The following is a 26,142-nucleotide window of genomic DNA, read 5'->3' as shown; positions in this document are numbered from 1 at the left end:
ATTCCTAGAACATAACAGAATATTCTTACGATTTGTTTATAATAAAGTGTATGTCAGTAGCAAATATTTAAGAGAAGAAAAGATCTTGATATAGTCTCCATCATTATTTAAGCCTTTGATAGAGTTATATCTCCAAACAAAAAATTACAAAGAAATTTAATTTAAGAAATTACAAAGAAATTAATAGTGTTAAAAATAGAAGGGTGTGCTCGCTTCGGCAGCACATATACTAAAATTGGAACAATATAGAAAAGGTTAGCATGGCCCTGAGCAAGGATGATATGCAAATTTGTGAAGCGTTCCATATTTTTGGGACACTGGGGCCATAGGTGGAAGAGAATGGGCACTGGTGAAGGGATGGTTATTCGAGTGTTGTATAACTGTAACCCAGGTATAAAACTCTGTAACTTACCCTCACGGTGACTCATTAATAAAAAATATTAAATTAAAAAATAGAAGGGGTTTTACAGATGACTGATTAAAGAAACTTTGGTACATCTACACAATGGAATACTATGCAGTTGTTAGAAAATATGAAGTCATGAAATTTGTATATAAGTGGATCTACATGGAAAGTATCATGTTAAATGAAATGAGTCAGAAAAAGAGGGACAGACATAGAAAGATTGCACTCATCTGCGGAATAAAATAACATAGTGGGAGACTAACACCCAAGAGTTGTAGAGATAAGGATTAGGAGGTCTGCCCCACAGCTTGGAAACTGGCCTCACATGCTAGGGGAAAAGGCAGCTCAGATAGAGAAAGGAACACCAAGTAGAGGATGTTGGGAGGACCCATTCGGGTTGGAAGATGTGAGCTGAAAGTAGACTATAGACCGAACATGATGGCCACTCAATACCTCTATTGCAAACTACAACACCCAAAAGGAGAGAGAACAAAGGGGAATGCCCTGCCACAGAGGCAGGGTGGGGTGGTGGGGGATGGGGTGGGGGTGGTGAGAGGGATACTGGGATCATTGGTGAAGGTAAATGGGCACTGGTGGAGGGATGGGTAAACGATCACTGTACGAGTGAAATGCAAACACAAAAGTTCATAAGTTTGAAACTGTACATCACAGTGATTCTCTAATAAAAAATTTATAAAAAAAGAAGGGGTTTTAGGAGTGTTTCAATGAATTGAATTCTAACCGAAATATTTTCTCATTTTTATAAGATTTTTAAATATTTTTGCCAAGTGGAAATACATGTGTGGCAATGTAAGTCTTGAAGTTATGTATCTCATTATGTGAATAAACCTAAAGAAATATTTTTGTAATATTAATACTTTAGGAGTTATGAGATGGTACAGTAGTTAGGGTATATGTCCAACATGTGCCTGACACAGGTTCAGTCCTCAATAGATGACCCCCAGGCATCTCTGCGTGTATCTCTGGAGGCTCCTAAGCATTACCACATGTGGCCCATAAGAAATTTATGATCTCTGTCAGATCCTCATCCCCTGAAGAATCTTGGGTACTATGGTGGTTGTGAGGTATAGTAACATTAATACCATAAATATAAACACAATTTAAACACGTTTCCTGAACTGTGATATTAATTTTTAAATGGTTTCAGAGAAAGAAATATAAAATAAATTATTTCAGACCTGCTAGAGGGGCGGCTTGAGGGATAATTGGGAAAATTGAAAATAATGGTCATGGGAATGTGCAATGGTGGTGGGATTGGTGTTGGAATATTGAATGTCACAAGTCATCATGAACAATTTTATAAAATTTTTTAAAAAATAAGATAAAATGGTTTCAGAGACCCTGACAACTCATAAGACTTAGATCAATGGATTACCAAGTGCAGAGTCAAACTTTATAATGGAGCAGGCTAGCGAGTAGGGCAAAGCCAGCTTTGGTCCCAGACTTGTTGCTTCATCTCCTAGTCAGGTCTCCATTTGTAATCTGTATGTGTGTGTGTGTGTTTGTGTGTGTGTGTTTGAGAGAGAGAGAGAGAGAGAGAGAGAGAGATGGAAACACACATTTGAATGTAGGTCCTTCCAACTACAAAACTGACCATTTTCCTTCGCCTCAACTGCCTCTGAGGACCCCACGGAAATTTCTGGGAGTGAAGGGGCAGCCCTTAATTTTCATGATTTTCGTTGATCTGGGCACCTGTGAGAGTAAATGGGGAATTATCCTATTAGTCATGGCACAGCATTGGCCTAATAGGAGAAAGGCCTCCTAGTAGCTAAGTATCCAAACCAATGCATAAGTCTTCTCTGCCAAACAAGATACACAGTGCCTGGCGCATGGAAGAGGCTCTGAAAATATTTTCAGAACATGATTACCTGTGCTAAAACAAAAAGGAACATTTGAAAATTATCTGATTTGCTCCTGCAAGCTTCACTAACATCAAAAATTATTTTACCGGCAGTGACCATTTTTCAAGCATCATTTACAAAAATCATGTGGGTTAATCTAGGTTGTGAACAGTGTATGACAGAGCATAGAAGGCAAGAGATAGAACTTATGAGAACCATATAAGGTACCTTTTAAAGAAAATGTTATTGAATCACTATGAGATAGTTACGAGCTTTCATATTTGGGTTACAATCACACAATGATCAAACACCCATCCCTCCACCAGTGCACATTCCCCACCACCAATATCCCCGGTATAACCCTCCCCCTTTCCCACCTCTCCCTGCCTCCATGGCAAACAATATTCCCCATACTCTCTCTCCACTTTGGGGCATCATGGTCTGCAATACAGACACCGAGAGGTCATCATGTTTGGTCCATTATCTACTTTCAGCACCCATCTCCCGTCCTGACTGATTCCTCCAGCCATCATTTTCTTAGTGATCCCTTCTCTACTCCATTTGCCTTCTCTCCTCCGCTCATGAAGCAGTCTTCCAGCTATGGGGCAATACTCCTGGCCCTTGTATCTACTGTCCTTGAGTGTCAACCTCATGTAATTATATTCTATACTCCACAAATGAGTGCAGTATAAGGCACTTTTAAAACTTGGGTCTTTGCTGGTCTCTGAGCAAGAGTTCTACCCATAGGTGGTGAGGCAAACAAGCCTGTAGTTTCTCTCCCGTCTGTTTCTATAGTTGTCCCAAGGGCAAATGGCAAGGGGCCAACCTCAGTGGTTTTATCGCTGTAGAATATGGCCTGCATTGTTGCTGGGGAAAGAAAAAAGGTGAAAGAAAAGGGTCACTGCATTAGCTTCTCCTTAAAAAATCTAGGAATCTTGGGGGGGGGTGATCTTTTTTTTTTTAATCTAGGGGTTTCTTTCCTGAGCAGAGAGAAGCCACCTGTCTAGTTCTTAAGCCAGGAGAGAAATCTTCCTTTCCTTTGTATTTGCAGCCAATGCCCTCTTCCCTATGGTTCTCATATCCCAACACACCAGGAGAGGCCACTGGTGTTAGAAATTTATTTATTTTACAAATGTTTATTAAACGTTTACACTGCCAACTTCCAAGAAGAGAAACTGACACTGTCCATACACAGACCTTAGAGACCAGATAAGAATCACAGTTCCACTTGGTAACTATGGTTCAAGAAAGAAGAATGTGGATGTATGAGACCCTCAAAAAGGGAACTTAGTTCAGGCAGAAAAAGCCTCCCTAAGAAGAACTATAGCTGAAGGCTAAAGATCCAACAGAAATTAAGAGTGACTACAAGAGTGTTCCAGACAGAAGTAGTTATATGTGCAAAGGCCTGTGGTAGCAGGGAGAGTGGCAAGTTTATGGTTTGGATGGGAAAACAGAAGGTCATCAAGAAAAGATAAAGAACTCAGAATGACCAGGGTTATGGGCCTTGGGCACTTGTTGTATGTGAGGTGGTCTAAGAAATTTCTCAAGGATTATCTAATTAGAGGCCCACAGTTTTACATAGGGAAGCACTATGCTTACAGAGGCAAAATTAATTAATACAGGCCTTTATCAAAGGCTCTTTTCTTTACCCCAAAGAGAATGAAAAACCAGCAAAGGGTTTTAAGCAGAATATGTGGCATAAAAAGATATAAGTTTTAAAAAGATGGACTGAATAAGATAAACCAGAAATGTTCCCACCCTGCCATGTTCAGACTCTCAGTACCCAAAATAAAAGTGCTTATACTCAAAGCTCTTGGGGGCATTCAATCTGAAAATAAGTGATAATTATAAATAAACCCAGATAGTATTAGCTGAAGTATACTAATTCATGAGTTATTCTGAGGAAATGGGAAAACGTGAATGGCCTAGTCATCCAGCTTTTTCTTTTCTGGGAACTGCATTCCAACAAATTTTTTAAAAAAGCTTACATAGGTGTAAACTAGAAATCATGATTGGAGACCCTTGTCCTATCATGGGGGTCCTATGCATGTTTTCCCCACCCCATGCTAAATTTAATAACTATTAAGAGTTATGGCAGTGTCTAACTTTTACCAAGAGGGCAAAAACTCCCCCATAAGACCCGTTTTCTTTGATAACATTTTTTTTAAAAAATTTGCATTTAATATTTTATTAACATGAAGACTTCTTACTTCCCTGGCAATCTGGACTCCATTCTTCACTGGACTGGTGGACTGGCCCTACCCCATGCACATCTGTGCGCTCTCTCCTCCCCCTGATAACACACCAGCTCGTTCTCCTCTCTCAGCTTCAATTGTCTGCAGCTGGATTCTCCCCCTACCATCTGTCATCTCCTCACCAGCCTGGCAAGTACCTGTGCTTGTGACCCCTGGATTATCTGAAATTCACATATGCTACTGAAGATTCAGTTCATGAATTTAGAAGTTGGGATAGAAGTGGAAACAGAGGATGGGTTCTGAACACACATAGGTCATCTTTGAAAAGGCTTCTGGTTATAGGGTGAGGGGGTATCCTTGGGAGACAAAGGAGGTATTCCAGGCAGGCAAAGCATATGAAATAAAATGACAAGGAAACAATGAGGAAATGAGTCTCAGAACTGATCTCCTGTGTGTCCACAGTGAAGGGGGGAAAAAAGGCTAAAATGATTGATATAGCTAAAGTCAGAAAGAACTATCAGGAGAAAATTTTTACCTAAAACATAACAAAGCCACCTTAGGGTCTTAATCATATTTAATTTAGGAAGAACAGATCATCAGTGCCTATTAGGGGGAGCGTGGAGGTAGGGATACCCTCTTTAAGAGTTTCAGTTACAAACCGGAGCTGACATCCTTAGATTAGAAATGATGCATTAAAAAAAAAAAGCCCAGTAGCCAGTATGAGCTCATTAACTCTTTGTTGGCCCAAGGCAATGATTACAGAAAATGGTTATTATTGAAAATTTACATCATAGGGTAAGGCATGAAATGAAATGAAAATTGCAGTGGGTTAAGAATGGATGGTTTTTACTACTGCACAGCACTGCCGTGAATATCTAGACACGCATGCCAATGAAGTACTGCTGTACTTGTCCCCAGAGTCAAGGCAGTTGAATACTCTTAGCACACGCTGCTCAGCCAGAGGGGCTAGCTGTGGGGCCTCCTCGGGCTTCCTTAAAGCATAGATCTTGCCCAAATGTGGAAAACCTTTAGGGACGTGAAAACCATTAGGGATCTCTAGCCCTGATTTGAACCAAGCAGAATAAACAAACCCCTGCCCAAATTGGAACTTGCTGGATGCCTTTTAGAGTTATCCAAGGGGAAAGGCTGGAGGCCTCCAGGGTCTGCTAGTGAGTGGGTGAGTGTCTTGTTTCGGCTCCTTCGCTCCAGTCTGATGAGAACACCCATCAAGTGTCTTGGTTGCACCTTGGTTGCAAAACCATAAATGGATTTTGTTCGGAACCTATAACATACACAGTACTTTTTTTATTTTGCTAATGGGATGTCAAAACCCAAGTTAGATCTTCTGAATGTGTGTTACGTATTCAAGGACTGAGCTGGAAGAGCTCCAGAAGCATTCACATTTTCCATAGACAGGATCTTGGTAACTTCCCAACCTCGATTTCTATTTTCAATATCCTTTGTCATTCTTTCCAGTCTAATGGTTGAGTTAGTTCTCTATACCATATTGTTGTGTGAGTTTGTGTGTCTCTAATAAGTAACATTTAAAAATTGATTGAGATCTGTGATTTACAATACTGTTGATATTGGTATCTCATTCACATAATTCCAATACAAAACCCATCACCAATGTACCCACCTCCCTCTTACCACCCCCCAACTCAATTGTGTGGATCTTGTGATGTTGCCTTTGAACTTTTTTTACTACCTTGTGGTACATCTTTAAGTCCCATAAGTGATCTGTTTTTAATCTCTCCCCTCAACATTTTTTAAGTTGGAGAATAGATTTATAGAGAACTATAAATGTTCTTTCATTCAAAATGTAGTCAACTTGCTCTGGCTCCTGATCAAGTTCCTTAATGGCCATGATCCCAGAGACTCAGAAACAAATCTTGGAACCCAGCAGCTTTGGGCAGAAATGTGTCCGGAGTCCACATTAGGTTTTCAGCCCTGGGCCACCCCAGGTGGGAAAATGTGCCGATCCACCATCTTTTCCCCCTGGCGGCTTGGGGGCTGCCATCTTCCAGAAGCCAATGGACAGACAGGTTTGGGCCCACCTTGATGAGGCATGAGGAAACTCACGGGATGGGGGTGAAGTCGGCCCTTTCCTCCCCTGCCTCAACAAGACGCCAAGTTGCCGCTCACAAAGGCCTCTCTGGCTCCTGATTAAGTTGCTTAACGGCCATGATGCCAGACACTCAGAAAAATCTCGAAACCCAGCGGCTTTGGGCAGAAATCCCTCCAGATTTAATTATTAAAATTCCAGAATTCCCAAAGATAAAGATAGGAAAGCCAGAGCTAGAGCAGCTAAGACTCAAGCCTTAGATGGGAACAGACCTAGAGGTCCAGAAACATCATGTGAACTATTTGAAGCCAACTTGACTTCATACCCCATCTCCATAGTCTACCTCTAGGAAATATGCAATTTAGCACAAAAGGAAAGATATTTTCTGAGTGCTGGCCACAACTCTGGTCTCACTAGGGACAAAACAATGAGAAAAAGACAAAACAAGCAATTGCTCTTAGTTTTCGGAGGTTAATGATTTATTTGACAAAGAAGCTGCCATGTGAACATGTGGTTACAATGTCCTTTGATACACACCAGGCAGATATTAGAGACAAGAAGTGTGGCTTCTGGATGGATAAACCACCACCTATCAAAACACAACCAGAAAGCAACTCTGCTTTCCAGTGAAGCACCGGAGGAGGCCCGAGTGGCCCAGGCATTTTATTTCTGAAGTTTCCCTTTGCTTGAAATAATGTTGTAATTTGTTATTGGCTGGGAATGTTGTTGCTTTATCAACCTATTAAGAGACATTATGCCATATGCTATTGGTTTGTATTGTCATGAATTATGATTCTGTGAACTTGTGTTAAACCAGTCATTGTCCCAAAAAAGCCCTAAAACGACTGGTGGTGGTAATGGGATTTCATTATATGCTGACAAAAATTCTAAATCTGTCACTTATAGGCAGGATACTTAACTCCTCTGTTCCTACCTATCCTCATGTTGCCTATAAAATGGGGACAATGCATATTCTAACCTTATTAGTTCTGATTTTTTAATATGATAACATCTATAAATGAAATGAATATAAAGTTATTATATAAAAAACAATCTTTAAGGTAGAAATTGAATGAAGAAGGCACTCCAAAAATAGCAAGGACAAAGGGTTAGCTGCAGTCTGGTTCTCACAAGAAGTCAGAGGGAGGGAACATGAAGGGACTGTGGGAAATGGAGCTGGGAAGAGCCTCTCCAGTCAAGAGGACAGGGATCCAGACAGTGTCTCTTTCTGGCTCTTGCCTTCAGAGTTCATTTCTCCCATGTTTTATGGGGATAGCAGCTCACCTGTCCCCAATCCCTCTCTAGTCTTCCTTGCTGGGCTGGATCATTTGGAGATTGTCACCTCTTTTTTTTTTTCTCAAACTCAATATGAGTAAATTAGAATTTTGCTTTTTTTTTTTTTAAAGAAAATTGTTTAAGGTGCTGCAATTTACAATATTGTTAATAATGGGTTTTATGCACAACACATTCTACCAGAGTATCCATTTCCCTCCACCACTGTTCCAGTGGCCCCTCCCCCCAGTCCTCTGCCCCTTCCTTAAAGATTTTTATTACATACTTTTCCTTTCAAAAGAAAAGAAGAGATAGAAATGAATGGAAGAACGGAAAGGGGAGAATAAGAGAGAAAAGTGGGGATAAGGGAGGTGGACAGAAAATACAGACGCACCAAAACAGACACGTCCAGCAAAGTCCAGACTTGTTCCTTCATTTGTCAGAGCAGATCACGGATCAGCTTTGCCAGTGAATTCCATTGATAGGACTTCCTGTTCTTTTCCTTTTTTTTTTTTTTTTGCTTCTGCCCTGAATGTATGGGTTTGGTGATTACACCAGCTGCCTGAGAGTCTGCTCACATGTTTGCCGTCTCCCTTTCTGAGTTTTATCACCCCTCCACCAAAGATCTGAGTCTCAGAGCCATTTGACTCTGTGCAGTCTTGCATTCCGTTGTTTCCCAAACTCCATCTGTTAGTTCAGCACCAGTTACTGAGCTAGCTTCTCTGCAGGCACTCCACCAGGTTTTGGAAAGAACAACGTAAGGTGTAGGAGTTCAAACAGTAATTCAGACACTGAGAGCAGCATGCAAAAATGGCCCGGGAACAAGCATATTGTGTATAGTGTATCCAAAGGAGACTCAGTCCTCACATGAATATAAACTCTGGTGTTTTTGTTGGTATTGTAGCACCATACATTGATATCTTAAAAGCCTGCATTGTTTCAAAAATTTTATTAATGCTGATCTTTCTGCTGCTTAGCACAGATTTAAAAGGGGTCATGTGGGCTTCCCCCTGGGAGAACCTATGTTCTCTTTCTTCCCTCATATTTCCCTAAGTAATATAATTATACTTCAAAAATAATGAGAAGTCACATTTATGAAGTGATCCCTTGTAAAATAAAATAACTTTTATTTAGGCTTCTATTTTTTTTAATTTAGCCACCATGATTTACAACACTAAATCGTATTAATGCATACAACAATTTCAACATCCCACCCTTCACCACAGTGTCCCCCCTTCAACTTCCCACCCTCCTGTCCCCTACCATGATAAGCTCAGTTCTGTAGATAAGTCTCAGGTGCCTCTATTTAATATTGAAAATAACATTTTTTGAGGGCCAGATCACTAGCTCAGTGGCCTGAGAGCATACTTTTCATGCAGAAGGACAAGGATCAATCACTGGTACCTCATAGTCTCTTAAGCCCTGCCAGGAGTAGCACCCAAGCACAGAATTGATAGTGGCCCAGAAGTCTTCAAACTTTGACCCCCCAAAAAATAATAATAATTTTGAGATACAGTTTGAAGGAGTCATTCTTGGGGGAAGCCTTTAAGCCTAAATGGAAAAATAGACTCTCCTGTCAATCAAAGGAATGTAGAGATATTTAATTTGGGTACTATTGTTAATAAATGGATGAATAAATGACAGTTGTCATCAGGACTGAGTGATAGTGGGTTAGGGTGCAGGCTAGCATTTTCCAACTCAATTTTGTCTCCCAGAACCGTGTGGTCCACAATCATCATTGGATGCACCCTTGGAGATCCTCTGTGCTGCTGGGGTGACCCAAGTACCCCTGGTACCAGCTGGCCTGAACAGTACCACATCCTCAGGCCTTTAAATTGAACCACTAACCAGGTGATGAGAATATCCCATGGGGCCCTGGGCCTTCTAGAGTCATTTGGGAGGTCCTCAAATAAAACAGAATCAACTGTTGATTGGTGTGAACTCTCTCTATACCTGGATGTTCTTTTCCCTTTGATGGCCCTAAGAAACTCTTTCAAAGAAGTATTTCTCAAAGGGTAGTGGTCTTTTACAATCTTTGAAATGCAAATCTGTTGAAATGCAGATTTGGATGTACTAGATCTGGGTTGGGAACTAAGAGTGTGAATTTTTCAAGGCCTTCTGTGAATGGCAAAGGTAAAATCATCTCTGAATTTTTTTTTTTTTTTTTGGTGGGAGGGTCACACCCGGCAATGCACAGGGGTTACTCCTGGCTCATGCACTCAGGAATTACTTCTGGCGGTGCGCAGAGGACTATATGTGATGCTGGGAATCAAACCCGGGTCAGCTGCGTGCAAGGCAAATGCCCTACCAGCTGCACTATCACTCCAGCCTCATCTCTGAAATTCTTCTCAAGTGATTATTCAAGATCTTCTGCCTTCTTATCATTTACCTTTGCCCAGGAAGACCTGACTCTGAGAGCCAAGAGCTTTTGTTCCAGGCCCACGCCTGGTCTTGGAGCAGGAAGTCATGGATACCACCTAGAACAAGAGCTCGTTTTCCTTCAGGGCCTGCTGGCTGCTGCCACACACAAGGAGCAGAAACTTCTGTTTTCTTGTTGTTTTGTTCCCTTCTATCCGAGGTCTAATCCTCTGCTTGTAAGGGATCTTAAAAGCTTGATCTGGTCAGTTCATCCCTCACCCTCCCTTCTTGAAGCAGTCTTTGAGCTCGGGAATCAACCTGAATCAATTGAGTTCACTAAAAACAGACTTCTAAGCTCATTACATTTTCCCAGTTTCTGGGAGCTATATATGGTTCAGTCAGTGCACATAAAGAAACAACATCAAAAATAATCACTATCCTTTATTGTATCCGAAATTACTTGCCATAACATGTTCCAAGAACTTTACCAGACCTAAGGAATCAGAATCTGCTTTATTTTTCACCCTTCTCTTTTGTTATTGTTATTGCCGCTATGTTGATCTGGGGTCACACACTTTAGGTTATCATATCCTTACAGTTGGTTGTGGTGGTCACACACCTTTTAGTAACAATGTGCATCGCACTGAGTATTGTGGTGCTGGGATGTCACATGACAGGGCCTCCAGATCTCACTCAGCTATGGGCGGGTGCCAGGGATCAAACACAGACAGAGATCTAAAAGTCAGGCACATTACCACTGAGTTAATCCAGGTCTTAAAATATAAACTATTTTAACAACAAAATTCCCAGGTAAAACCTGGGTTTAACTAATGCTACCTATGAACTAATTGGGATTCCACTTTGGTGCCCAGGATTGGTGGTTTACAATTGTGAGACTCAGACTGGCCCAAGGAGAGTTCTAGTTTATGGTTGTCTTGTCCCTTTGGGAAAGAGGATCCAGCAAGTCCTTTCAAGTGAAAACATTACAGAGTAATTCGATATGACCCAACAGCTGTCAAAAATAGAATCTCCTTATATTGGTTATATTTATATCTGTAATTTTAGACAAAAAGGAAGTCACTCTAAACAAAAGGACAAGCTAGTGAATAATAGTTAAGAAGCCCATATTGTATGTATATTGTTAAGGAGCCTGTGCCCTATGTGTATTAATAATATATTACTCCCCTTTTGATTAAGCTTATAGTAATTAACATTAATATTAATTAATGATTAATATTAACACACTCCCTGTGCATACAATGATCTGCCCGGAGCTTATATGGAAACATGGAGGGCTTCCTCTATGCAGAATGTTTTATAAATCTCTCATAATTCCCAAAGCCACCTGTTGAGGTAAGATCATGAACTCCTTTGCAAAAATAAGAAAGTGAGACTTGAAGATTGCAAGTTGTTTCCCATACATTGGGTTATTTAAAAATGATACTGAACCAAGATCAGAATTAATAGCTGGTGGCTATTCATTGTCAGGAGCTATTCACTTCTGGCCCCAATTTCACCTATTCCTCTCTATAAACTTAAAACCCTGGTTTTAAGATAAGTAATTGTAGGGTTGGGAATGCGGCTCAGTGCTAAAGTACATGCCTTGCATGCATGAGCTCTGGGTTTGATTCCTGACACCAAAAATAAATATGTGTTTTTCTCCTGTTTTACAAGGCATTTCTGGGGCATCGTAGTGAGCCCCATCCCCTTCCAAAGTATTTGTTTAGCCATGTATATAAAACTCATGAGAAATTCAGAAAAATTAACTCCCCAGCCTCCCATCTTCTCATATCCTCAATGATGTTTTGAACTCTTTCCAGCTTCAAGTTCACAGGAAGCTGGGCAGATGGCCTGTTCTGCTTTGGGAGATTAATTCCAGAGTTAAGCAACTACAGAGTGACTGGGCAGGACCAGACAGAATTTGCTCCCATCACACTTCAGAGCCTGAGAAGACCTGCACCTTCTCCCACATTGTGTATAGGTCCTGGGGCTTTTCCTTCACAGCCTCTGTTAAGTGGCATGTTAATGATTGTGCTGAAGCTCTTAGGGAGGGATCCCGGATTTTCAGTGAGAGCTGGCATCAGTCCAGCAGTCAGGTCACAGATACTGATTCTGGGCAGCCCAGCAGTCCATGTTCAGCTGTGGACACTGGCTCGTCTCTGCTGCTCAGCTCAACTCAGCAAAGAGAAGCCAGTAACTATTGTTTTCAGGTCCTGTGACTTTATAAATATATAAATAAGTATATATCAAATCGGAGAGGAACTAATCTCAGAAAATATGAGGTTTTGGCTTACTGTGTTTAACCAGGTGAATTTTCTTTACATGTTTTATTGGACTGGCCTCCACTCTTCTCCCACCTCTGCTAGCCATCTTGGACATCATCTCACAAAGCCAAATAGTAATTTCCTCACTCCCTAGTTTCTGGCCTAAGTAGTTTTCTAATGAGTCCTCTTAGTCTGCCTTAGTAGAAAGTGTTAGAAGATGTAAGATATTTATGCAAATGAGACTTTAGGGAAAGCAAAGAGAATGGAACAGAACAGAACAATTGTTATTAAAAAACGGTGCATAAATAGAAGTGAATTTATCTCAGGAGTAAGAAATGCCTGCAAGATTCTGGATCTGGAGTAATAAAGATGATACCATAAATAAAGGGGGGGTGGGGGAGAAAGTCAGATCAAATTCAATTTGGATATCTTGACTTCAAGATATTGTTATTTTTTTTTTAAAGATTTTTTTTTATTTTAAAATTTTTATTAAATCACCATGTGGAAAGTTACAAAGTTCTCAGGTTTATATGTCAGTTATACAATATTCAAACACCCATCCCTTCACCAGTGCCCATATTCCACCACCAGAAACCCCAGTGTACCCCCCGCCCCTACCCCCTACCCCCTACTGTATAACTAATGAATTTCACTTCATTTTTTCTTTACCTTGATTACATTCCATAATTCAACACAAAACTCACTATAGTTGACATAACTCTCTCTCTCTCTCTCTTTTTTTTTCTCTTTTTCCTTTTCCCTTTTTTTTTTTTCTTTTTCCCCCTCATCCCCCTTCCTGCGCCTCATAATATGGTGTACGCCACGCCACGTCGGCCAGCGTGGGGCTTTTGCTTAGTTCACAGTCCAGAGGTGGCTGCTACATTAAAAACCTTCAATATTTTCAACAAAAACTTACTGTTATTATTTGGAGTTTCCCCCCCAAGTCAGACCTGTTCAAATGGAACCAATTCACATTGCTGACAATTATAAATGTTAAGTCCGCGCGGTTTTGGATTTCTGTATAAAGTCCAGGGAGAATTCTGCCAGAAATTACATAGCCCAGCTCACAGTCCCAGTGCATTGCTGTAAGAAGTCTCTGAATTCAAAGTCTTTAGGCGCAGAGGGTCCGATTTGCGCTCAGCGGCTCCGGGTTTATCTGGGCCGAGGGCGTGCCGGTTACGCCCCCTTCCCATGAGTTCCTGGGAGCCCCCAAAGTAAAATCCGAATACCTGTGGGTCTGGAATCAGAAGATGGCGCCTGCCACATGGTGCCGCCAGCCCGCCGCTTTCCATGCAGGAAGACAGGGTGGGGGGGAAAAAAAAATCCACCCCCAGCAGCACCGAGTTGTAGCCCAGTTTGGTGTCCCAAATGCATTGCTCTCGGGTGCTGCGCTGGATGCCCGAATGTGTTACATCTTTGGAGTCAAAGTCTTTAAGCGCCGCAGAGGGTCCCAAGATATTGTTATATTAAAGTAGATGCCCCATCAAAAAGATCAATAAGGTATCTGAGTGAAAGATCAGAAGTGGAATGTTATATGTGTGAGCCATCTGCTCAACTGTTATGGTTGCAGCTCAGCGTGAACTTTTCTAGGAGGAAAGAGAGAAAAATGAACAGAGAACTAAGACCTGTAGAGTTTATCCTGCAGGCTGCAAGACTGAGAAAACAGTACATAACTGGAGAGGTAAGAGGAAAATCAACATAGTATAGTGTTATGAACCTGGACTTGAAAAGGGTTGATGAGTTGAATATTAACAAGCTCTTTTACTATACAACTCTATAGTGATTGTAATGCAATAAGTCATGGTGTTCTCAATCTATTATTAGTCACTTTAGCATAGTTATTTTTTGCTTTTAAAGGTGGGTTTTATTTTGCCCTTAAAGGCCAGCAACTTAAACCATCAGTCATAGTCAAAAAACCAAAACTTTGCAATTATATGCAAAATTTCCTTCATTACTAAATAGTACATCAGATAGATTGAATTCCTATTGTAATTATTTAATGAGTCCTTGATTTAAAGTAAAATTTGAAAAAATGAGTCATTTTGAATCTTATAGTCTTAAAAACCTCAACAGAAAAGGGAAGTAGTTTTTGTTTGAATATAGATTAATCTTCAGGAACCAAATTTTAATAAATGGTAAATAGAATGAAATTTGAATCAAACAGTTCATAAAAAGAATCTTGGGTTTGCTATTTATAATTGTGAATATTGAGGCAAGTTATTTACACTCTGAATTTTCTCAGCTCTAAAGTACTTAGGCCAGAGAGAGTGCTGGTATTAATTAGTAGGTACGTAAGTAAAATGTCAGCAAGTAATGTCATCAACTATCATGATAGTTGACTTTTATGGGCAAAAGTCACTTTTTTTTCCAGGTATATATGTGTTTTTATATTTTTTGTTTGGCTGGTTTTTTTCCTGGCTTTGATTGAATTTTGTTTTGTTTTGTTTTGTTGTAGTATTAAGAATAAAAAAATCCAGGGCCTCATATCTTCAAGGCATAGTCCCTACCACTGACTACATTCCTAACCTTCACATGTTTTTTTTCTCATTCAGTTACTTTGACCTTCTCATAATCTGCTATGAATGATATTGCTGCAATAACATGTTCTAAAATCATATTAACTCACACTTGTTTTCTTTTAAATTACAGAGCTATTTTAATCAATATTCACATCATCAAGGGTTAGAAATGTGATCATAATAACAAACAACAATAAAGAGTTCATGTCCAACATGAATTTTTTAAATATATTTTTTCTTTCTTTAAAAAAACATAATTCTTAAAAATATCAGAGTGTTTGTGGCTTGAAGTCATAGTTACAGTGACGTCTCAGTCTGCCATCTGTTCTTGTCCAATGTACAGGTCCAAGTTAGGGACAGAACTGCAAATGCAAAACAAATGTCCTGTGTTCTGATACAAATCTCTTCTTAGACTGTACTTCCACATGTAATATACTAATATCAGATTAATGTTCGGTTAAATATTGAAATCAATAAAACACATTATTCATAAAACAATTAGAGAGCAGCCACAGGATCACCTCAATAGGTGCAGTAAACAGCCGGTGGATGTGGAACGAGCAGGAACCAGAGACAGCTTTAGGATTTGGGGTTCCAGCAATTGCTTGCACCCATGTATGGAGACTGTGAACTAAGCTTTTGCCCCACGCCGGCTAACGGAGGAAATATCCTTCCTTCTTGGTCTCTCTCCCCTCCGGGAGAAGGCGTGGTGTCCGACATTTTGTGGGTCCTTTGAGAAAGTATGAACTTTGGGCTCGGAAAAAAAAAATGTGCTTTGAACTTGAAACAGCCGCGGGATACCGGGGCAGTCCCAGCCGGGGCTGGTGCTCGGCTCCGGCCGAGTTTGGGCCCAGGTGCCCATGCCTCTGCACAGCCGGTGGATGTGGAACGAGCGGGAACCAGAGACAGCTTTAGGATTTGGGGTTCCAGCAAGTGCTTGCACCCATGTATGGAGACTGTCAACTAAGCTTTTGCTATATGCTGTTCCAGGAAGGGAAATGATTCATTTTCCAACTTAAATCTCCGCAGACTTAATTACTATAATATAGAAATTGTAAACCGCGTGGCCGCTACTGCGGCTGCGCGACATTTTATCTCTTCATTCTCATCAGTGGAAAACTTATTATCAAATATTTCCTTGTTAATAGAGCTGTATTCTTGGGGGATAAATTCCAACAAAAATAGTGAGTCTGTTTTGAAACTCTAACAACAATAGTGAGTTGTGTGTTGAAATCTGGAATGTAATCAAGGTAAAGAGAAAAGGAAGTGAAATTATCACTCACGCAAGGGGCGGGGGTTGGGGGGTGAGGTGTGGGATGTATACTGGTTTGTTTTTGTTTTTGTTTTGGTTTTGGTTTTGGTTTTGTTTTTATTGGTGGTGGAATATGGGCACTGGTGAAAGGATGGGTGTTTGAGCATTGTATAACTGAGATATAAGCCTGAGAACTTTGTAACTTTCCACTTGGTGATTCAATAAAATAAATTTAAAAAAATAGGTGCAGTAAAGGCTTTCAGCAAAATTGATACTATTTTATAATAAAAATAGTTATCAAGCTAAGAATCAAAAGGAACTTTCCTTACTGAATAAAGTAATTCTATGAAAAAATCACAACTAACTTGATGCTTTTGGGGTGTTATTTTGGTTTGGGTTTTGCTTTTCGTGAGGTGGGGGACCAAATCCAACAGTGATCAGGACTTATTCCTGGTTTTGAACTCAGAATTCACTTCTGGTAGGCTCAGGGAACCATATAGTAGTATGCCAGGGATCAAACTCAGGTCAGCCGTGAGCATGGCAAGCACTTTACCCACTGTGCAATCTTTCTGGCCCCAATGCCTAATGGTAAAATATTGAAAGCCATCCCACTCTTCTTTTTTTTTTTTTTTTTTGCTTTTTGGGTCACACCCAGCGATGCTCAGGGGTTACTCCTGGCTTTGCACTCAGGAACTACTCCTGGCGGTGCTTGGGGGACCATATGGGATGCCAGGGATCGAACCCGGGTCGGCCGCGTGCAAGGCAAACGCCCTACCCGCTGTGCTATCGCGCCGGCCCCCCATCCCACTCTTCTAAGAAGGAATCAAACAAAATTATCCGTTCTCACCTTACCACTTCTATGTAGCATTTTACCAGAGATTGTAGTTAGGACAGGCAAGAAAAGGAGACAAAAACCATCAGATTTTAAAAGGAGGAAGTAAGACAAGACAATCTATTATCATATAGCATTATCTCATATATTAAAAATCCTAAGGAAGACATTAAAAACTCTAGAGGAGTTAATAAATTATTTCAACAAGTTTTCAGAATACAAGCACAGTTGCATTTGTATATACCAGCTGTGAGCAACCCAAAAGTGAAACTAAGAAAACAATTTCATTTGCAATAGTAACTAAAGCACATCATAAAAATATACCAAAACAAGTACAGGGTTTATTTGCTAAAGACAAAACAAGAGCCAGAGCCATAGTTCAGTGGGTTAGGTGCTTGCCTTCCATGCGGCAGGCTCAGTTTCAATCCCTGACATCCCGTATTGTCCCTGGAGCCTGCCAGGTATGATCCCTGAGTACATATCCAGGATCTTTTAGCACAGAGGCAGGAATAGCCTGGAGCACAGCAGACTGTGACCCTCCAAACAAAAAACTACCAAAAAAACCCTTGAACACACACAGACACACACACACACACACACACAGACACACACACACACACACACACGATAAGACAGCATTGCTGAAAGAAATTCTAAAATCCTTAAGTAAATGGAAAGCCATCCTGTGTTCATGAATTGCATTAAAAGACTATTACTAAGATGGTAGTATCTTTTCCAGATGATCAACTGATTCAGTACAAACCCTGACAAAATTAAAGCTGCCTTTTTTTTCTCAGAAATTGCATGCTGATTCTACAATTTATATGGGCTTTCACGAAACCTAGAAAAGAACAAAATAATTTTGAAAGGATTAAATTGGAAGATTCACACTTCTGATTTCTAAACTTATTGCAATATTATAGTAATCTAAACAAAGAGAGACAGACATGAAAACAGAGAAACGAAATGGAATAAGAGTTTGGTCAAATAATTTTTGATGAGATGTCAAGTCCATTCAATGGTAAGAGGACAAGCATTTCAATGTATGATGCTAAAAACATTGAACCCAAAAATTTTAATTTGAACTCTTACCTAATAACATATGAAAATTAACTCAAAATGTACAAGAGACCTCTCAATATTAAGATATACAACCATGTAGCATCATGTTAAGCTTTTCTACATGGATATTTTTCCATCCATGGCAAGCAAAGATTTATTGAATATGACATCAATAGTACAGACAGTGAAAGAAGAAATAAACAATGTGAACTTCCATAAAATTAAAACCTTCAGTGCATCAAAAACCACTATGAATAGAGTAAAAAGGCAGCTCACAGAAATGGATAAAATGTTTATGTATCATAGATATTAAGTTTATAATATAAATTATGTGTGGGGCTGTGTGTGAAAGGATGAATAGAAGTTTACTGGTCACATAAAATGGTATTGATGGTGTGTCTATGTATGTGTGTGGGGGGGAGATATTTATGGGGAAATGGGAAGGAGGAAAGGCAGATTTTGAAGGTGAGGGAGAAGAAATGTTGAGTGCAACAGCTTGAATCACAAAGCACAGAGTGCTCTCTGAGGATTAATTCAGAGTTTTTCTTGGTCCTCTTCTACCCTGTTCTCTCACCTCACAGTCACTTTCTACATTTGAAAAAGTACCCTGTTTAGGGCCAGAGCAGTAGTACAGCGGGGTAGGGTGTTTGCCTTGTATGCGGCATCCTATGTGGTTCCCTGAGCACTGCCAGGAGTAATTCCTGAGTACCGAGCCAGGAGGAACCCGTGAGCATCGCGGGGTGTGGCCCCAAAGGCAAAATAAATAAATAAATAAATAAATAAATTTAAAAGGTGTCCTGTTTATACCTGTGTCAGGATTGGCATCTTTACTCACCTTTTAGCTCTCTGAAGACAGAATTCACACCTGAAAACTCCTGGGTCTGGGTTCCCAGTTACCCCTCTGGTGTGTCTCTGCTGCTGAACGTACTCCTGAGACACTCAGAACTGGCATGAGGGAAGTGAAGGAAGGTTTGTGGGCCTTCCCTGATGCTCCAGAACATCTTGGCCCCGGTAACAGCAGGTGCAGCTAAAGAAGCCAGTCACACGGAAGCCACCTATTGTCATAACCCCGCAGTCATGAGGTGTGTGGGAGCAGCAGCCCGACAGAGGCCACGCATGGATCTCTGGGAGTCAGAGCTGCTTGGTGGCTTGAGGTGAAGGGTAGGGGGAGGAGCCCAGTTCTGTAAGTTGGTGTGACTGTTGAATGAAACCGCTGGAGTTTTCTGAGACCACTGAGTATTCTGGCGCAAAAGTTTTACCTCGAAGCTGTTTCAACGCTTGAAATCTTGTCTGATTTTTTTACGAAGTATTTTCAGAATACTCCGCCCGCATGGCAGAGCCTGGCAAGCTACCCGTGGCGAATTCGATATGCCAAAAACAGTGACCAGTCTCACAATGGAGACTTTATGGGTGCCCGCTCAAGCAAATCGATGAACCATGGGATGACAATGATATAGTGATATAAATACACACATAAATTCAGAATATATATAAATATATTCTGTATATATATATATACAGAATGCATATAAAATTCAACCTCAAAAATCCAACAAAAATTATTTGGAAAATAGTCAAGGCCAGAGAGATGGTTCAGAAGGTAAGGTAAGGTACCTTGCTTGCAGTCAAGCAAGGATGGGTCCCCGGCACCCTTTATGGTTCCCTGAGTACTGCCAGTGGTGAGCCCTGAGCACAGACCCAGGAATATCCCTGAGCACAGTTGAGTATGCCCCTTGCCCCCGCCCCTGAAAAGCAAAAACTAAACCAAAACAAGACCAAAAGTATCCATGTACTTGCCAGGTGTAACCCTGAAACCTGAAAACAAAATGTAAGCAAAGGACTGAAAGTATTTCTCAAAAAAACATACACAAATGACTAATAATCAATTTTAAAGATATTTACCATCATTAATTATATGCAATTCAAAACCTTAGTATAGCACTTTGCCATATACTACTGGGGTGAATATAAAATGTTTAAGAAAAACAAGTGTTGATCTGGATATGGAGATGTTGGAACTCTCTACAATGCTGATGGAGATGTAAATTGGTAGAGCCACTGTGAAAAACAATTTGGGAATTCCTAAAATATAAAAGCCAACCAAAAAGTTAATATTATTTAGAAATTCTATTTCTAATATTAATCCAAATGTCAAATAATAAGCAACTTGCCATATACATAAAATAATAGTATTATCCAAAAAAGCAAATAACACTTTTGCATATAGCGTATAGCTTTATACTGTATAACATGGATGAAATTTTGAAGAATTATAAGTGAAAGAAGTCAGATACATCACTGTTATCATCACTATCATCCAGTTGTTCATTCATTTACTCAAGTGGGTGCCAGTAATCTCTCCATTCATCCCAGCCCTGAGATATTAGCAGCCTCTCCTTGCTCGTTTTTCCCAATGATTGGAGGCTCTTTTCAGGGTCAGGGGAATGAGACCTGTTATTGTTACTGTATTTGGCATATCGAATACACCATGGGGAGCTTGCCAGGCTCTTCCATGTGGGTGGACTATGCTCAGTAGCTTCCTGGGCTCTCTGAGATATACATACATGTATATGTGTGTGTATTTCCCTTTATAATGATGTGTCCAGGAATATGTTCACTCATGCATGATGCTCAGCCCAAGAGTGTGAAAAACAGCCTGGAGCGTGGAGGCGGTGGGGTAGTGGAGGTTGGCTGCCGGGGCTGGGTCCCTTGGGGCGGGGAGGGCTCTCACCTGCCCCCCTTTGAGGCACCCTTGGTGCGGAGTCCGGTGGCATGGCTATGGGGGCCTCATTTTATGCTCCCTTCCAGGAGAAGCAGGCCATGAATTCTGGAGGTTGGCTGATGAGGAGATTATCTGGCACCGGCAGATGGTGGTTTATGGGTGTGACCCCAGATACAAAAGTTTACATATTATATAATTCAGGTACATAAAATATAAAAAAATGAATAAGCAAATCACCAGAGAAAGAGGGTGCACTGGTGTGCAGGGAATAAGGGAAATTATTGTTAATGTGTAGGAAGGAGACAAAAATGTTCTAAAACCAATTGTGATAGTACTTGTACAATTCTGTGAATATACTAAAAACCACTGTTGTACGCTCTCAAAAATGAACTTTTTTAATATGTCAGTTATATCTCAATTTAAAAAAAAGAAGGAGCACAAATCACTCAGAAATATTTCAGAATGAAAATATTTAACTGAGATCTTGTTAGGGTTTGTTGAGAATGCAAAGCTAGAATCTGAGTATTCTGTTCAAGGAAGGGAGAGATACAGAGTTAGGAAGAGGAAGTTGGGGGCTTGGAGCATCACCTGAAAATCTGCACTACAATGTATGAAAAGATGTTATGGGTATTTCTTTTTGTATGAATAAAGAAGCATCATTGGGGATCTTGAAAATATCTTTTTATTATGGTAAGCACTACACCAAAAGGGTACAAGTTGCAGGTTATAAAAATAAAGCAAAAGTTTCCAAAGCAAGTTTGATCTATGACTGAAGTTTTCCCATCTGGCTTCTAAGATGAAAGACTACAGGATTGCTTCTTCTTTCAGATGATATATTAAGGGTCATGATAAAAATGGCTAACTACTGAGATTTGATTTTGAACTTCACGTGAATTGTCATTTAACTCCTCACCACCGCTACGACATAGTTGTAGAGAACTTGATCCAAGGCAGTGTCTGAACTTCGACAGCCCCACATTTGTGGCTCCAGAGCACTCAGAGCCAATAGACTACACTGGTGGTTCTCCTGTTTCTTTCCCTCAAGGGAAGATTAGCCTTAAATGTTTGCAGTGCCTCTGATTTTCACTGAACCAAGCAGGTGGGGGCGAGTGAGATGCTGGAGTGAAGAGGGGATGTCTGAACCGGAAGTTGGAGCTCAGGATCTAGTCAGACTTGGTCACACATGAACTCTGTGATTTTAGGCAAAAAGCTGTCCTCTCTGTGATTTTAGACAAAGAGCATAGTTGAGATGCCTGATTTATAAAATGTGGACATTTCTCCCCAAGTATCCTGCAGTTTTTTTTTTTATTTCCAGCATTCAGTCTTCCTCTGGTCTTACTTACCACTAAGAAAACATCTGATTGTCAGTCATATGGAGAAAGACCAAAAGGAACAAAACCTTCCAGTCACTGTGGGCTGATAATTTGTGGAGTCTGAGCTTTGGTATCAGACTGATATGACTGGTTCTATCCCTCGTCCCAGAGCAATGTCAAGCAGTTCTCTAACCCCTGTTAGAGAACAGAAGGTAGTACAGTGCCCAGAATCATTGTGAGGACTGAGTGAGATCTCTATAGGGAACTCTGTAATTTCTAGCACTTAATAAATCCTGGTTATTCTATATTACTTAATAATTTTATAAATAGTTGTTACGTGGCCGACTCGTGTTCTATTCCTCCGTCCCTCTCGGAGAGCCCAGCAAGCTACCCAGAGTATTCTGCCCCCACGGCAGAGCCTGGCAAGCTACCTGTGGTGTATTCGATATGCCAAAAACAGTAACAACATATCTCACAATGGAGATGTTACTGGTGCCCGCTTGAGCAAATCGATGAACAATGGGACAACAGTGCTACAGTGCTACAGTTGTACTTGACATTAAAATTTACTGTTATTGGTTATTGATCATAATAAAAGATAGATTACACATAACCCTTTCTTGATAATTAGTGTCTATATAAGAGGCTCAGACTTTAGGTCAGACTCTAGGGTTCTAGGTGGCTTGCTTAAGGTCGATTCCACACTATTCACATCTCTCCAAGTTCACTCCTGTTCACTTTGAATCAGTTATAACATTTTTCTGTAATAGAATGATGCATTATTACTATTTACTATATGATGTTGGAAACTTGCTTTGCTTACCCAAAGTAATCCGAAAAGGGTAGTGAGATATATGAATAAAACAGTCACTAATGTGCTGTAATAGAAAAAAAAATGCTCCCTAGAAATTTTTCAATATGTGTGGAGAGCTTCTCTGTCTTCATTGCTATTAGACAACACAGATATTTATTTACAATACTCCATCACCATGTTATTCCTGATGGTTAAAAAAAATTGTAAATATAGCACTACTAAAGACCCCTTAAAATGATAGAATAGTAGATTTAGAGTTAAATAAATATGCAATCGATAATAAATTTGTAAGCGTTGTCTGTTCCTAATTTTTAAAACATGTATATATTTATAGAAAAAACATGAATTTCTCACCCCCAAAATAAATTAGTAAGTTATATCTGAGTGCAGGATTATTTCACAGTGATCTTATCTTCCTTTGGAAATAAGACTAAAGAAATTATTTTTTTATTAATGAGAATTTGCTCTAATTTTTTTTATCCTCTGCTGCTTTACAGTGAACTATTTTCTCTGAAATATGGTTTAATTCCCAGCCCAGGACTATTACTACTTTTTTTTGGTTAAGTACTGGCTTGGAAGTAATATGCTTCATTGATTTTGTGAACTCACCATTTTCATGTAATATTGAGGACAGGCTAGACATGCTTTTTGCAACATTGATTTGTTACTCTGAAAACCAATAGCAGATAATGAGAAAAAAATTCTCCAATTGAGTGACCTTTCTCTAAACCTATTACTGATGTGTTGAAAACAATTTTCAGTTCTGCCTGAGATTTTGTAAGCCAAACTCTAAGTCATTTTGTTGTGATTGTGGTTTCCTGGGGGTGCCACACCACTGTGGGATTGCTTCTGGATCTAGGCTAAGGGATCACTTCTGGCAGTGCTTGAGGAACCATATATGTAGCTATGCAAGTCATGAAAGATAATGATTCAAAAGAGGAACTATGAGGAAAGTTCTCCTTAAAGTTGTATATCTGTTAGATAGATGGATAGATAGATAGATAGATCAGTGCTAAAGTGCCATCAAAAATTAATGTAAATGCCATGTTCTACTTCTCATTGTAGATAGATTCCTATTATGTAGAATCCTGCATGGCTCTTCAAACTGCTCTCACCCAATTCAGAAATGAAATGGAAAGGCTGTTGTGTTGGGTATGTGGGAATCGATGTGGGTATAAAAAAAAAGAGACAGACAGACTCAGCCAGAAATCAAGGGAATCCATCATCCCTGCAGATAATTCCTCAGAGAATTGACCATAATAGAGAGAAGATCTTTGTGCTCAGTGTAGTAGTTTGAATTATACTCATCTCTTTGTAGGGTGTCTTTAGGCTAATTGTTTGACATTTCTGACATCTGTTTTATTTTCTCTAGACATTACAATTGCCTTATAAGGTTCTTTGTAAGAATTAAAACTTCATGCAAAGGACTAATAAATGGTGAGGAGTAAGAGCTCAGTGAGTGATTATTGATATGTGATATGCCTGAGAAGAATTACACTAATGAAGCCCAAATACTCCTGGGTAGTTAAGTTTTGAAAACTTTTTCAGAAAAACTTGAAAGCACTAGCATTGTGGATAATAAATGCTATGTAATACTGCACCTTCTCCCTCGTGTGATTTCCCCCTTCTCTACCCAAATCATATTATCTGTATCTTCTCCTAAGATACAGATATCTTAGTTCTATATGAGTAAGATCTTTGCTTGTTCACTAAATTATAGTGTCAGTATAGCCTGAAACAAACCTGGCATAAGATAGGCATTCAGTAACTGGAGGAATTAATTTGAAGTTTGGCTTTCTTATGCCCATTCAGGTGTAATGGCAACTAATGACTCAGGATTGACTAGAGTAATTAACAGCACTGGGCCAGGAGCCAGAACCTTCTGTCAGCTATTGTCAGTTCCGGGGTTAAGCATGCCACAGTTTTGGGGGCAAGTCACTTAGCAATTTAGCCCAAGCTTTGTAAGAAAAAACAAACAAAAATAATAACCTAAGTTAGCTATGCATATCTGTCATGACTCTCACATTATTCATGGTATTAGGTGAGATTATCTGATGAATTTTATATTTTCATTGGAGGTACAAGAACACCCGTTGGCTTTAGTTTTGGTAGGGACCAAAAAGTAAAAAGATGTAAGTGGGAAGTGGTGGCAAGAGCCTCTTGATGGAAGAGGGGCGTGGACCTGAATTAGTATTTCTGAATGAGAGCTCCTAAGAATGTGGTGGGAATTCTGGAAGAAGGAGTTCCACAAAGGCTCTGTATGTATGGCTCCAGGTGAACAATTGTCAAGAAAAAGTAGTCATCAGCTAGAGGCTATTCTTAGAAACTTCTGGACTACAACAGGTTTCTTTTTCTTCTTTCATTCCATCTCTTTAGGTCTTCTGTATTGCCATTTTCACCAGCCATTAGACTCTTCATTCATTGTAAAAGCATGCAATTTATATCTTAGTATAAATTGCAGTTTATAATATTTTATCTGTCTTATATTATTTATATATTTTATATTCTCTCCTCTCACATATTAGAAGAGTAATTGTTTCATAGGATTTGGGATTTACTTTAATTTCCTTCACAACTCAATAGTTTGAAATCATGTCTCAGTGGTTACTTCTAGGAAGAGTTCCTATATCTTGTGGGTTCCATTGTACATAAGTTGTTATTATTCAGATGCAGTCTGAGTCTACATTGAGGTAACATACTTGATCAATTTTTAGGAAATTTGGTCATTCACTCATGAGCGAAGTCCCACAGAACCCAGGTAAGGCGGAACTTTGTGATCTTGGACTCTGGGCTCAACGGGACGGGGAGCAGAGATCTTCTGCCTACTTCCCCCAGTCTCCAGCCACCCAGGGGTCACACCCATAAGCCACCTCCTGCCGGCACCACATAATCTCCTCATCTGCCACCCTCCTGAAATCATGGCTGCTTCTCCTGGAAGGGAGCATAAATTGAGGCTCCATAACCATGCCACCGGACTCCACGCCAGAGGCTATTTTCACTCGGGGCACCCCAGAGGGGGATGGGTGTGAGCCCCGCCAAGGGACCCAGCCCCGGCAGCCGACCTTCACTATCCAATCGCCACATTCCAGGTCTCTTTCCACATGCTCAGGTCAAGCCCCACACGTAAGTGTGAACATATTCCTGGGCCGTGCAGCCACTACCCATTTTCCATAAAATCATAGAGAGAAATATATAAATATATATAC

The 26,142-nt window shown here is 40.1% G+C and overlaps 1 protein-coding gene and 1 non-coding gene across 4 annotated transcripts in view; both read left to right on the top strand.

Annotated features, from left to right (window-relative positions):
• Positions 1–26,142, top strand: part of PLCE1 (phospholipase C epsilon 1) — a 372,017-nt gene that overhangs the window by 179,167 nt on the left and 166,708 nt on the right. The gene's annotated exons all lie outside the window — the stretch shown is intronic.
• On the top strand, positions 206–311 carry LOC129399550 (U6 spliceosomal RNA). Its single transcript, XR_008627170.1, has one exon. It is a non-coding gene; the product is annotated as a U6 spliceosomal RNA (small nuclear RNA).

The sequence above is a fragment of the Sorex araneus genome, chromosome 11 (assembly GCF_027595985.1).
Source record: "Sorex araneus isolate mSorAra2 chromosome 11, mSorAra2.pri, whole genome shotgun sequence".
Lineage (NCBI taxonomy): Eukaryota > Metazoa > Chordata > Mammalia > Eulipotyphla > Soricidae > Sorex > Sorex araneus.
The sequence above is the reverse complement of the archived record's forward strand: the minus strand, read 5'-3'. Positions and strand labels throughout refer to the sequence as shown.